The sequence below is a fragment of the Erythranthe guttata genome, chromosome 14 (assembly GCF_056151865.1).
Source record: "Erythranthe guttata isolate IM_541 chromosome 14, IM_541, whole genome shotgun sequence".
In the NCBI taxonomy this organism is placed as follows: Eukaryota; Viridiplantae; Streptophyta; class Magnoliopsida; order Lamiales; family Phrymaceae; genus Erythranthe; species Erythranthe guttata.
This window is the reverse complement of record NC_142546.1, coordinates 6,967,890-6,982,299: the sequence shown is the minus strand read 5'-3', so window position 1 is coordinate 6,982,299 and position 14,410 is coordinate 6,967,890. Positions and strand designations below refer to the sequence as shown.

Genomic DNA, 14,410 nt, shown 5'->3' with positions numbered 1-14,410 from the left:
TTCATACCAAAATCAGCCCAAGCCGAAACGGTGGGTGACTTTCGCCCTATCGCTTGCTGCAACGTAATTTACAAGGTGATTGCGAAGGTTATTACGAAGCGCATTGAGAAGGTGCTGCCCTCTATCATAGATCGGGCCCAGTCTGCTTTTGTGAGTGGACGATCTATCACGGATAACATACATATGGTGGAGCAGCTCATGAGGGGCTATGAGCGAAAGAGGATTTCTCCCCGGTGCATGATTAAGATGGATTTACGGAAAGCCTACGACTCCGTGAATTGGGACTTTTTGAGGTCAATGTTGGTGGAGTTAGGGTTCCCGGACTTAGTGGTTCGTTGGATTATGGAATGTGTGAGCTCAGTTTCCTACACGGTGTCGGTTAATGGAGTGACGAAGGGGTTTTTTCCGGGGATGAGAGGGCTTCGGCAAGGGGATCCGCTATCCCCTTATCTTTTCGTTATATGCATGGAATATCTATCGAGACTGCTGCATACACGATCGATGGAGCAAGAGCTCAATTTCCATCCGATGTGCCATGTGCACAAATTGACGCATCTCATCTTTGCCGACGACTTGATGCTATTTTCGAGAGGAGATGTTGCATCCGTTCGTACGCTTGCCACTACGGTTCTCGAGTTCGGCCGTGCATCGGGACTTCAAGTGAATAACTTGAAGTCGAATATTTTTCTTGCCGGAGTCCATGTGGCCGACCGCACATCGATTGAGGAGGAATTCGGATTTGCCACCGGCACCTTCCCATTTCGATACTTAGGTATTCCACTTGCTGCGTCAAAACTGCGAGTGCTGAATTATCAACCTCTGCTTGACAAAATCGAGCATGCCATTGGAGCTTGGAAGGGGCATACGTTATCTTATGCGGGTCGGTTGAAGATTTTGAAGGCTGTGGTGCAAGGTACGTGTTGCTATTGGCTTTCGATTTTCTCGGTGCCGATTACGGTTATTGGTCGCATTGAGGATATGGCGCGGGATTTCTTGTGGGGAACTAGTGCTCCAAAAGTTGGGTGGGAACACTTGTGCAAGCCGAAGGCCGATCGGGGGCTGGGACTTCGGTGCCTACGCACATGGAACCGTAGCTTACTGGTTAAGGACCTATGGGACATCCACTTGAAAAAGGATTCCCTATGGATCCAATGGGTGAATGAGTTTTATCTCAAAGGAACGGCCGTATGGGAATGGCAACCGTCGACGACTTCACCCCCGTATTTTAAAAATATCTGTAGCGTCCGGGATGAGATCGTGGGCAAGGCGGGGTCGATCCCATTGCTTCTTGCTCGAATGGAGGAGTTTTCGAGCATGGGGAAGATCACGGTTGGACGAGTATACGAATGGATTAGGGCCCCTACTGGGGGGCCACCTTGGGGCCGACGGATTTGGGACCACTCGATGACTCCCAAGCATTCCTTCATTCTATGGTTAGCCGCCCTTGACCGGTTGCAAACCCTAGATAATGTGTCAAAGTTCGCGACGGTGGAGAAGACATGTGTTTTGTGCGGAGCGGGGAAGGAAGACCGTGAGCACTTATTCTTTCGATGTAGCATCTCGAGGGACGTATGGGACCGCATTCGTGTTTGGTTGGGAATCTCCCAACGACCGACTACACTACGGGCAGCATTGAAGTGGCTTGTGAAGGACGTCAAGGGCAAATCTTACCGAAGCAAGGCGAGGAGATGTGCTTTGGCGATTGTAGTGTACCACATTTGGGCAGCTCGGAATAGGACGAAATTCGACATGACGGAAACGACGGCTACCGCTATTACTACAAGGTTCAAGACCCACGTTTACTCAGCTATGTTTATGCAGCATCCGGAATTGACGACCAGCAGTGGAGGCCGATTCATGATAGGCCAAACCGACGCAAACTAGGGCTTGGGGCTTAGCCCCAACCGATACTTTTACTGTTTTACGAATTTGAAGTTTTTATGTTGCTTTATGTTTTTTCGATGGCGTATAGCTATCCATTAGAGCCTCAATTCCCTCGGGTATGCCCGTTGTAATTGTCTACGACTTTTTTTGATTTATACTATTTACATCTTCAATCAAAAAAAAAATAATAAGGGAAGATTTTAAATTGAATTTAACTAAATTCAAATTTAATTAATTATAAAATTAAATTAAAAAATAAATTTTGTTTAGAGTTTCTAAGAAAGTTGATATATTTAAATCATTTTATAAATGGTAGGATATAAATATATTAATAAAATAATTAAATATATTTAATGACCTTTAATTTTGAAAAATGATGACATGTTTTTTGATGATTTATTTCTACTAATCAATTCGCCACTTGGAATGAAATTGGGGACATGTCAGCAATTGAAATTGCCAAATGTCAATCAATTAGGTGTGGAATTCAACTTTTATATATTATATAGATGTGTAATAGATATGACCTTAAATAAATCGATGAACATTTATAAATTAGGGTAAATAGCACTTAACCCCCCATTGTGGTTTGAGCATTTGTACATGACCTCCTTGTGGTTTGAAATTTTGCACATGACCCCCTTATGGTATGAAATTAGGCACATAACCCCCTTGTTGTTTTGAAATTTTGCACATGACCCCCTAATGGTATGAAATTAGCACATAACCCCTTGAATAAAAACATGAAAAGATTAAATTACCCCTATCAAGTCAAAAGTTATTGTTTTAATTTAATAATAATTATTCTATAAAATAAAAAGTTAATGTATTTTTTTGTGAAATAAGAAATATAATATATCATCGTATTTTTTTTTTAATTTTACAGCACAAAAGGTATATAATACTAGTTATTGTACGATTGACAATTTATTCGATTTTAAAAATCAATTTGAAAATCTTTAACATTTCATTAATTATGATTATTATATTACTATTTTCTATATAATATATTATATTATAGTTGTTATCGTACTTTAATTTTTTTTTTAAGAAACAAAGTCTTTATTTCTTTTATGAAAAATTCTAAAAAAACATTTCTCTATAGTTGAAATGAAAATTAAATAATACATATACATATATATATATATATATATATATATATATATATATATATATATATATATATATATATATATGTGTGTGTGTGTGTGTGTGTGAGTAAGTGCTGTAAAATAGAAAAAACACAATAATATAGGGTAAATTACAAACACCCCCCTGAGGTATGGCCAAATTACAAAAACACCCCTCTTGTTTGGATAATTACAACCACCCCCTCAACTCATCAAATTTAGTGGAATCTTCGAGATTATATGGAATATTATCACTTTTGTACCCGTTTTATCCCATTCAAACTCTACATTATGAAGCAAGATGACCATAATATGTAATTTTTAGCTTGTATATATCAGTTTGTGGTGCATCGGAAACAGTATTTTTTACACAAAAAGAGTACAAACTAGAGCACATTTCACGGAATCTAGACGACTATGTTGAATTTGGCACCATAAAGGTGGAGGTCTAAGAAAAAATCATAGTTGAGGGGGTAGATGTAATTATCCAAACAAAAGGGGGGTTTTTGTAATTTGACCATACCTCAGGGGGGTTTGTAATTTACCCCAATAATATATTATATTTTTATTTTATAAAAAAGTACATTGAGCTGTTCATTTTATAGAATAATTATTTTTAAATTAAAACAAGAACTTTTGACTTGATAGGGGCAATTTAGTCTTTTCCAATTTTCTATTCAAGGGGGTTATGTGCTAATTTCATACTACAAGGGGGTCATGTGCAAATTTTCAAAACCACACGGGGGTCATGTGCAAAATGCGCAAACCACAAGGCGGTCAAGTGCTATTTACCCTTTAAATTAATGAAAATAAAATCAATTTGAGTGCACCTAATTTCAATTTTGCCCAATTTTGATCCGCCACCACCGGAGACCCGCCGGTCGCCGCCGTTAACCGCCGGTCTTCGGCGTTGACCTTTTTTTTTTGTTTGTTTTTTCTTAAATAATTTTTTTTATTAATATGACTGTCTTGGCTGCTAAATTACTGTCTCTAGCAGTTATTTAACTGTCGGGATAGTAATTTAACTGTTTAATTGACTATTTTTTTTCTTCAACTTTTTTTTTTAATTAATAATAATGTCTTCGCTGCTAAATTACTGTCTCCAGCAGTTATTTAACTATCAGAGACAGTAATTTAACTCTTAATTGACTTTTGTTTTTAGATATTTTAATTAATATTACTGTATTAGTTGTTAAATTACTGTCTCCAGCGGTTATTGAACTGTCGGAGACAGTAATTTTAATTTAACTGTTAATTGACTTTTTTATTCTTAAAAAAAAATTTAATTAATATTACTGTATTCGTTCCTAAATTACTGTCTCCAGCAGTTATTTAAGTGCCGGAGATAGTAATTTAACTGTTAATTGACTTTTTTTTTCTTAAAAAGATTTATTTTAATTAATATTACTGCCTTGGCTGCTAAATTATTGTATCTAACAGTAATTTAACTGTCTTAGACAATAATATTACTATTCGGGAAAATATATTCATAATATTACTGTCTGAGACAGTAATTTAGTAGCCAAGACAGTAATATTAATTAAAATATTTTGTTCTACGAAAAAGAAATTTTGAAAAAAAAAAGTCAACGCCGGAGACCGGCGGTCAACGGTGGTTGACCGGCTGGAAAAAAAATTCAGGAAAAAAAAAACGTTTTCAGAAAAGAAAATATTTTGGGAGTTAATGTGATATATTTGTTTAAATTTGGGGTCAATGTGTAATATTAAGAAAGTTAGAGTATAATGGATCGAATTATATTAAGAATTGTTTTAAAAAATGAAAGAACTTTATTACACACCGCACACGTGTCATGTGTGTATCTCTATATATACACATCAGCCGAGACAATTCACATCATAATTTTAGTACTCTCTTCCTCCTTAATTTTTTTCTGTGTTTAATTTTTTTCTGTGTTTAATTTGTTATTCACATCATAATATAGCTACTTATTGTCCAATTTTTATGTATGTTTATACTGTCACTTTGTTTGTGTAGGCTGAATTTTCCTTTTTGAATGAAATTATTTTGTTCTGTTTGTTTTCAAATGAAATTGTACTCCCATTTATATTTTTCCCCCTTCCTAATGAATGGTGAGAATTGATTTAATCCAACAGTTGGAAATGACTCTATAGAGCATTGCGTATACGATCTAAGTACCTTCTATTAAGTACGATGGGGAGCTTTTTTCAGAAGTTCATAGAAATCTCAAAAATTTGGTGACTTCCGACAACGATTTACTTTGAAGCACTACTAGAAAATTAGCCTTTAATGACGCCTTAACGGCACCTTATTATGACAGGCTTTAAAATGGGCCACAATAGGTATTCTATTGAGACGCCTCTACGGATACCTGTTTATTTTTTATTATTTTATTTTATAAAAATATATTTAATGACGCTTTTGAATAAATCGTCATAATATATTATTTCTATTGAGAAAAAAATTTCATACCCGCTCATACGCGTAAAAAATAAATAAATTCTAAAGTTAACCTATTAACAAATCTTTAAATTTAACAATCCCCAAACAAAATTTCCACCCTATTCTTCTGCCCTTTCCCCTCTTCTCACCAACGTGCAGTCCCCAATTTTATCTGCAATTTTGGTTTTTCTCCAACAAATTGCAGACTCCAATACCCGTCAAAGAAGAAGATTATTTTCATATTTGGGCAACGACATGTTCGTTCGTGGAGATTTCATCGAGATAGATTGAACACTCAACATTGTATCTAATTTCGGATACGGATCGAAGAATCCTATTTTTTTTTATTCGATTTCATGGAGATAGGTTAGTAATTATGTTTTTCCTCTTATAGTTTATCCCTTATTTTAGTTGAATTTGTTATGCCGCAGTAAATCTGAGTGCGCCATGACGAAGAAGCTCGATAGTCATTACCCCGCCGTAAGTTTTTTTTTTTCTCTCCTATTTGTTTTTTACCTTATTTGACTTTCCTTCTGCTGTTGCCCTTTTTTTTTATCATTGGGTTTGAATTGTGCTCGAATTAAAAAGCTGAAAATTCAATATGTGCAACTTGTTTGTTTGGGGTTAATGATTTTATTGATGATAATATTTCTAGTTTATAGTTGATTTTAAATTTTATAGATTTGCTGAGATGCATAGAGTATCTATTGTATTTTACTATTTATTTAATTGCTTCTTGTATTTAATTTAGTTTATATAATATATTTTTCACATTTGCTAATGATCTAGTAAATGAACTAAAGCTTAAGATAATGAATTTGTAAGTTTGAGTGCTTCGTTCTGATTGTGATTGTTGTTTGTGCAAATTTAATGGTTTTGTTTTTAATAGTCACATATGTTTTTTAGAGAAAAATAGGTGTATCTTATTTGTTAGGTAAAAATTTTTTCATCTTAAGCAATGTATAATGGTAATTATAATTATTGTATTAACATTAAAATTCAAGGACATAATTTTTAATGCTTGGATTTTTTAATGTTTGATGTCCATTAACCTATTTTGAGTACATAGTGTTGCTAGGAGATGCTAAAACATCATAAAGATGCTGGATGAACATTCTTGTATATTTTGATTAATGTAGTTTTTTTTATTAAAAAATGTTAATCATGGAACCTGGGCTGATATACTTGATATTTATTTGTTTGGAATGACAATACTGATGATTATTTTAACAGTAGTTCCTATTTTATAAGTATACATTCTAGTTTTGTTGGCAGCATATGGAACTTGAGGGGCTCACATGTATTCTATATAGTTTTACTTTTATGTTTCTCTATAAGATTTGATTACTGTACCAATTGACCATATGCACATAACCTGCATAACAAAATATTCATAAATGTATCTTATGAAGAACAACTTTCCGTGAGTACTTAAGGTTAATGTATTTTCCGTGTTTGCTTTTTTATCTGTTTATACAGGAACAACTTTTAATAGACGAAATCAAAGAGGTGAATCGGAAGGTTCTCTTTTGATGTGGGAAAGACGTGATTTCTTGTTTCATGGAAACTTCACTCATTTTGATGATAAAGCAAACTTTGTTCAGCAAGAGAATGCAGAAATGCAACTTGTTGTCGAATTAATGGTATGAATTGAAGTTTATCTTCTCTTATAATTATAATCGATGTTCAATTATCTCCCAAGAACTTATTTATAATATGACTATTCATTTTTCCTTGATTTATTTTATTTTTTTAATAGGTCATCACAAAAGAAGGATTTTGATGGCAAGAGAGATTTGAATTGTCAAGATTGAGCTTCCAAGGTCTGATGCATGCTATTCTTGCATAACATTGATGTTCCAGGTTACTTTGTAATATTTAGAATGCTGTTGATTTCTGACCTCTAAAATGTTTTGAGGTGTGAATAGAGTAAAGATGCTATTCTGTACTCTACTGTCGATGTGTTTTAGGCAAATCAACAAATAAAATTGTTATTCACCTATGTTCAGTCATTAATATTCTTTCATAATAGATAATGGTTTTTTATTGAATTGCTTTACGGATAATTGATTGTCCTGGTATAGTAGGCAAGTGAAGAACCAAAATAGTCTGATAGCATTTATCCACGCATTTGTGACGTTTTTATTTGTCACAAGAATGTCTGTTGCGACGGTTTAAACTGTCACATATATAGGTTGTTAAAGTTGTTGGAAAGAATTAATGTGACACCACTAGGCGTCACAAAAGTCCCTTTTGGAGACGAGCGAGGGCGTCTTTAAAGAAATGTTTTTATGACGTCACCAAAGCGTCACAATAACCTATTACCACGGCCACCTATGTGACGCTTTGTCTAGGCGTCACAATAGCAAAAGCGTCACGATAGCCGCTTTTGGTGACGGTTTACGGCGTCCCGATAGATGGTTTTTCTAGTAGTGAAGTTTGTCTTTTTAGATAGTTTTTTTGATTCAATGAGAAACTCTTACACATTTTTAATTAACATTATCGGTAGTGTCTAATAATCACCCGATGTATTTCCTGATACAAATCAAAGGTTAATAATTACTCGGTGTATTTCACTGGGTGTAGCATCAAACAAACCCTTGATACGTTTTTGAGATGCTACACCAGGTGAAATACATCGGGTAATTATTAATCATTGACATGGTGAAATAATTTTCCACTAAACACACATACACATGGTGTATGAGATTGTGTGTTGATCAACAGTTAATATTTACCCGATATATTTCATTAGGTGTAGCATCAAATAAACCATACTTCGTATGGAATGTCCAATTGCCAACTAATATCACTACCAACCATCTTTGGATTTTTGTAGAGATGGAAGAATTCATAATCTCCTAATAAGTTTTTGGTAAAAAGTTTAGATTTTAGGTAAATTATGAAAACCCCTTGAACTTAGGTTAAATAACAAAAAACACCTTCACATATTTGTAAGAATCAAAATTTCCCTTTAATTAACTGTTGATTGAGTTTTTTAACAGAAAATGTGTACAATTTATTATATTTTCTGTTAAAAATATATATAAATCTGGGATTGGTTCGATCGATTATCAGCCTAAAAATCGACAATCCGACAAACCAATTTTACTCAAATTTGAAACCGTTATCGACCCAACATTTATACTCGCCATCTAATTCACTTTAAAAAAAAATCAAATTTTGGATTAAAACTATACACATCCTGCATAATGTCACTCACACATCCTGCATAATGTCACTCACTGCTCAATCATCACTTATCACTTCAAAATAATTATTAGCAATTTGATTAAAAAACTATAATTAAGAAATTTCAATGTAATTGAGAAAACACACCCTTTATTTCATATTTTTCTTAATAATATAGTTGGTTGATCGATAATTATCGGTCAACCAACATTTGAAATGTTAAAAACCACCAACCGATTCATTATAGATAGGTTGGTTGAAATTTTCAACCCGATCCAATGGGTCGATTAAAAAATTATTGACCGCCTAAAAATATGATCGGTAATAGGTCGGTTGGTGGATAGTAACCACCTCAGTCCTAGCCCGATATAAATCTACTATCGGAATTGAAGTTACATTCTCAATAATATGTAAAAATCAAAAGGTAAATTACAAGCACCCTCTAAGGTATGATCAAATTACGAAAGAATCCTTTGCAACCATATCTCTTCTTACACATTCATCCTTGTGATGTCAAATTAGTGAAATATAGTAGATTATGTAGTTATAATTATCCAAACATGAGAGGGTTTTTTTTTCTTCGTAATTTGACGATACCTCAGGGTTGGTTATAATATACCCAAAATCAAATGAAAATCAGATCGGCGAAGCTTCCAACAAATTATAGCAGCTAATTATCTATTATTATGACATTTACTCAGCATAGTTGTAGTGAAATGGCATCTGTAAATAAGCAAGAAATTGAGATATATTTATATATCACTTATCCATAAATTAATAATTATAATTGAAAAATTAAAATTTATATCACTATTAAAAAAAATTAAGTATCACTATTTCTTTAATCCTTATTAAATAACAGATGATTAAGAATAGTTGTGCTTTGTATTGACTCGTAAAAAATAGTCTTTTGGTTTATCAAATTGGCAAAATTTAATCAATGATGCATTTAAATTTGAAATTAGTTTGCTTAACTAATTAAGTTGGTGACATGTACATTCCCAGATACAGTAGAACCTCGATAAATTAATACCCAATAAATTAATAATTTCACTTAAATAATAAATTTTCCCGGTCCCGACTCGGGGATAACGTGCTAAATTAATAATTCGCTAAATTTATAAGATCATACACATTCGAAAATTTTAAGAAACCCCATATAATATATAAATTAATAATGCATAAAAATAATTCTTAAATTACATGGTACAGTACATATTTAATTTGTAGATCTATGAAATCTTAATAATATATAATTTAATTGTCGCTTGTTTCTAGTTGAAGTTCACATTACCATCAATCTCGTCCCTCACTCTTCTTAACATGGTTAGAACTTTCGATATAGTTTTCTCACAACTCAACATAAAATCGTTCTATATCATTGCTGCTTTAAGAGCTTCCGCTCGTGGAACGGGCTCTATAGTGCATTGAACTAATGGTACAATGAATAATATACACGTATTTTTTTTTTAAAAATGTATTTATTGAAAATAATAATAAAAGTAATTTCATAAATTAATAAGTTATTAATTAATGTATAAATTAATAATTATTAATTTATCAATAAGTTAATATTTCGCTAAATTAATGAAATTTTGATGGTTCCAAGTGACATATCACTTTTTTTATAATAAAAAAATAGTGTTATATAGCTTTTTTTATATGATTGTGGAAATATTTAAAGACAAAAAAGTTGAAAAATGTTAAGATTTCAAAAGAAAAATCATTATTGCGAGGGTAAGGATTAGAACCCGAGACTTATTTAAAAAGGAGGCCCCACCTCAACAAACTTGCGATTCTGTAAATTTGTATAAAACAGTACTATTTATTTACAATCAAGGGTGTGCAACTCACAGCTAGATCCACCACGTGTATCTATATATACACATCAGCCCACACAATTCACATCACAATTCACACAATTCACATCATATCTTTTTCCTTAATTTTTTTCTTTTTCTGTGTTTAATTTGTTCTTCATAGTTTTCTTCAGATTGAATAACAACAATGGGTGACCGGCTGGAAAAAAATTTCAGGAAAAAGAAAACGTTTTCAGAAAAAAAAAAAATTCAACGCCGGAATCTGGCGGGAAAAAATTTATTTTCTGAAAAGAAAATATTTTGTGAGTTAATGTGATATATTTGTTTAAATATGGGGTCAATGTGTAATATTAAGAAAGTTAGAGCATAATGGATGGAATTATATTAAGAATTGTTTTCAAAAAAGGAAAGAATTTTATTACACACACCGCACACGTGTCATGTGTGTATCTCTATATATACACATCAGCCGAGACAATTCACGTCATAATTTTTTTTCTGTCATGTATACCCTTGTAGTCACTTATTGTCCAATTTTTATGTATGTTTATACTGTCACTATTTGTTTGTTATCAAATGAAATTGTACTCCCATTTATATCCCCTTCCTAATAAATGGTGAGAATTGATTTAATCCAACAGTTGGAAATGACTTTATAGAGCATTGCGTATACGTTCTAAGCACTTTCTATTAAGTACGATGGGGAGCTTTTTTCAGAAGTTCATAAAAATCCCAAAAATTTGGTGACTTCCGACAACAGTTTACTTTGAAGTTTGTCTTTTTAGATAGTTTTCATGATTCAGTGAGAAACTCTTACACATTTTAATTAACATTATCAGTAGTGTCTAATAATCACCCGATGTATTTCCTGATACAAATCAAAGGTTAATAATTACTCGGTGTATTTCACTGGGTGTAGCATCAAACAAACCCTTGATACGTTTTTGAGATGCTACACCTAGTGAAATACATAGGGTAATTATTAATCATTGACGTGGTGAAATAATTTTACACTAAACACACATACACATGGTGTATAAGATTGTATACTGATCAACGGTTAATATTTACCCGATATATTTCATTAGGTGTAGCATCAAATAAACCATACTTCATATGGAATGTCCAGTTGGCAACTAATATCACTACCAACCCTCTTTGGATTTTTTTTGGATTTTTGTAGAGATGGAAGAATTAATAATTTCCTAAGAAGTTTTTGGTAAAAAGTTTAGATTTTAGGTAAATTATGAAAACCCCTTGAACTTAGGCTAAATAACGAAAAACACTTTCACATATCTGTAAGAATCAAAATTTCCCTTAAATTAAGTGTTGATTGAGTTTTTTAACAGAAAATGTGTACAGTCTATTATATTTTATGTTGAATAGGTGATAAATAAAACAAAATATCTGAAATTGTGTAAAGTCTATTCCCACTAATAAACGAAAACAAACCTAATTTAAGGAGATTTTTGGTAATTACAAATAGGTAAGGGTTTTTCTCGTTAAAGCTTAACTTCAGGGGTTTTCTTAATTTACCGTAGATTTTATAATATGATCTTAATCTCTTAAGGTTGTCCTTATGTGAAATCTCGCCTCGCCTCTCCCTCTCGCTTTCTCTCTCTCTCTTTCGCTCATTCAATCTTAAAAATCTTAAAAAGAAAGGAAATTTTCCTAATAAAAGTGAAAGTAAAAAAGGAAAGAATTTAAAATAAAAGCTTCGAACTGAAGCAAATCCCACTTCACCTTCTAATATATATATATATATATATATATATATATATATATATATATATATATTCATCTGCTAGCCGCAGACAATTATTCTAATCATAATTTTACTTAGTACTACTCTGTTTAATTTCCTCCTTATTTTACATAATTTTTTTTCTGTCATGTATACCCTTGTAGTCACTTATTGTCCAATTTTTATGTATCTATATACTGTCACTATTTGTTTGTTATCAAATGAAATTGTACTCCCATTTATATTTTTCCCCTCCTTCCTAATAAATGGTGAGAATTGATTTAATCCAACAGTTGGAAATGACTTTATAGAGCATTGCGTATACGTTCTAAGTACTTTCTATTAAGTACGATGGGTAGCTTTTTTCAGAAGTTCATAGAAATCCCAAAAAAATTGGTGACTTCCGACAACAGTTTACTTTGAAGTTTGTCTTTTTAGATAGTTTTTATGATTCAGTGAGGAACTCTTACACATTTTTTAATTAACATTATCATACTTATTACAACATTATTATGCATTTTACATGTTAGGCCATCTCCAACAGTTTGTCTAAAATCGGTTGTCTCTATCTATAATGTAACATACGAATAGCGTTTTAGCACTACATTCTTAACCCCATGCACCTCCAACAACTTTGCTTATATTTTGCACAATTATTATTAAATAATTTCTAAATGATAAATCAATTATTATAAAATATTAATAAAAATGTGTTTTATTCTAAACAATATAATATTATTTTGAATCTGTAATATTTTTTAATTCTGAAAACTATTTTGAATTTTAGTTTAGTTCATATACTACTGACATTTAATACTAATTAACAGTCTACAAAATTAATTTTATATTTGGTATAATAAATTTCAATAACTTAATTGATATATGTAAATAATTATTAAAAAAAATTAATTCCTAAATTATACCATAAATATAATATCTCCCGTTTCTTTAACAAATTAAATCAGATTTATTTTCTTTTCTTTAATTTCTCTCTCTCTCTTTCGCTCATTCAATAACAATGGGTCGTGGGAAACTAAAGTTGGAATTGATGCGCAATGAGAAATCAAGAAGATTGAGTTTCAAGAAAAGAAAAGATGGTTTGATCAACAAATTGCATCAGTTGACTACCCTATGTGACGTCACCGCATGCATGATCATCTTTGATGATAATAGTAATTATCATGAACCCGATATTTGGCCTCGAGATCCCGAAAAAGTCCGACGAATCGTTGAATCATACGATTCCCCGAAATCAGTAAGTACCTTTGGTCTTTCTGATTTCTTTCGTGACAGGACCAAGACAGTCGAAGACGAACTCAAGAAACTGCGTAAGAGTAACTTGGAGTCCAAGTTTCCGATTCGACACGAGTTCTTGGATTCTTTGACGGAATCCCAGTTGAGGGAATTTGGCGACGCATTGAACAACAAGGCTCGGATTGCCAAATCAAGAATCGAGTTCTTGAAGAATCAAGAATCGACTATGAAACAAGAATTCTCGTCGACACTACTCGATCCGCCGCCCCCCGATTTTGGAAATCTTGATCGTAATCAAGAAACTGCTTCCTCTTCTTCATCTGTGAATCAGAATAATTCTGTGGTGATGATGGATTTTGCTCATGCACCGAAGAGATTCGGTCTCGATGAAGATTTCTGCACTTGGAATAATATTCATGATCAAGAAACTGATTTCGCTTCGAATAATAATCATCAGAATAATTCTGTCGTGATGATGATGGATTTTGCTGCACCGGAAAAACTAGGTTTCGATCCGACCCGCGATTTGTCCGCTTGGGATTTTGACGAGCAAGAAATTGATTCTTGTTTGAAAGAGATCAGCGATGCCACCAACTTTGATTCTTGTTTGAAAGAGATCAACGATTTGTACACTTGGAATAATATTCATGATGAGCAAGAAACAAATTCTCGTCTGATGATGGATTTTGCATTCGAAAGTTTTCAGTCGTCTCTAATGAAAGAGGACCAGAATTATTCGACGGACGATTGTGAATTTGGGGATGCATTATTATCATCGATTAATGGCAACAGCATTCAGCAGGACTCGGAAAATTTGGAGCAGGATATGCTTCTGTATAATATTGTTTGTTGATAAATAAATAATAGCATGTATTTTTTTATTATTATTATTTATTTTTTTTATTTTTTTTTTTTTTTTTTTTTGCATATGTGCTTCTGACTTAATTAATTTCAAAAGCTATAAG

At 32.5% G+C, this 14,410-nt stretch overlaps 1 long non-coding RNA gene across 2 annotated transcripts; it reads left to right on the top strand.

Moving 5' to 3' along the window:
• Positions 1–5,495: 5,495 nt before the first annotated feature.
• On the top strand, positions 5,496–7,227 carry LOC148765027 (uncharacterized). Of its 2 annotated transcripts, XR_016029710.1 has the most exons (4): positions 5,496–5,801; positions 5,847–5,915; positions 6,915–7,078; positions 7,195–7,227. It is a non-coding gene; the product is annotated as an uncharacterized LOC148765027 (long non-coding RNA). The 2 variants fall into 2 exon arrangements; XR_016029709.1 differs by having other exon boundaries at positions 5,496–5,915.
• The last annotated feature ends 7,183 nt before the right edge of the window (positions 7,228–14,410 follow it).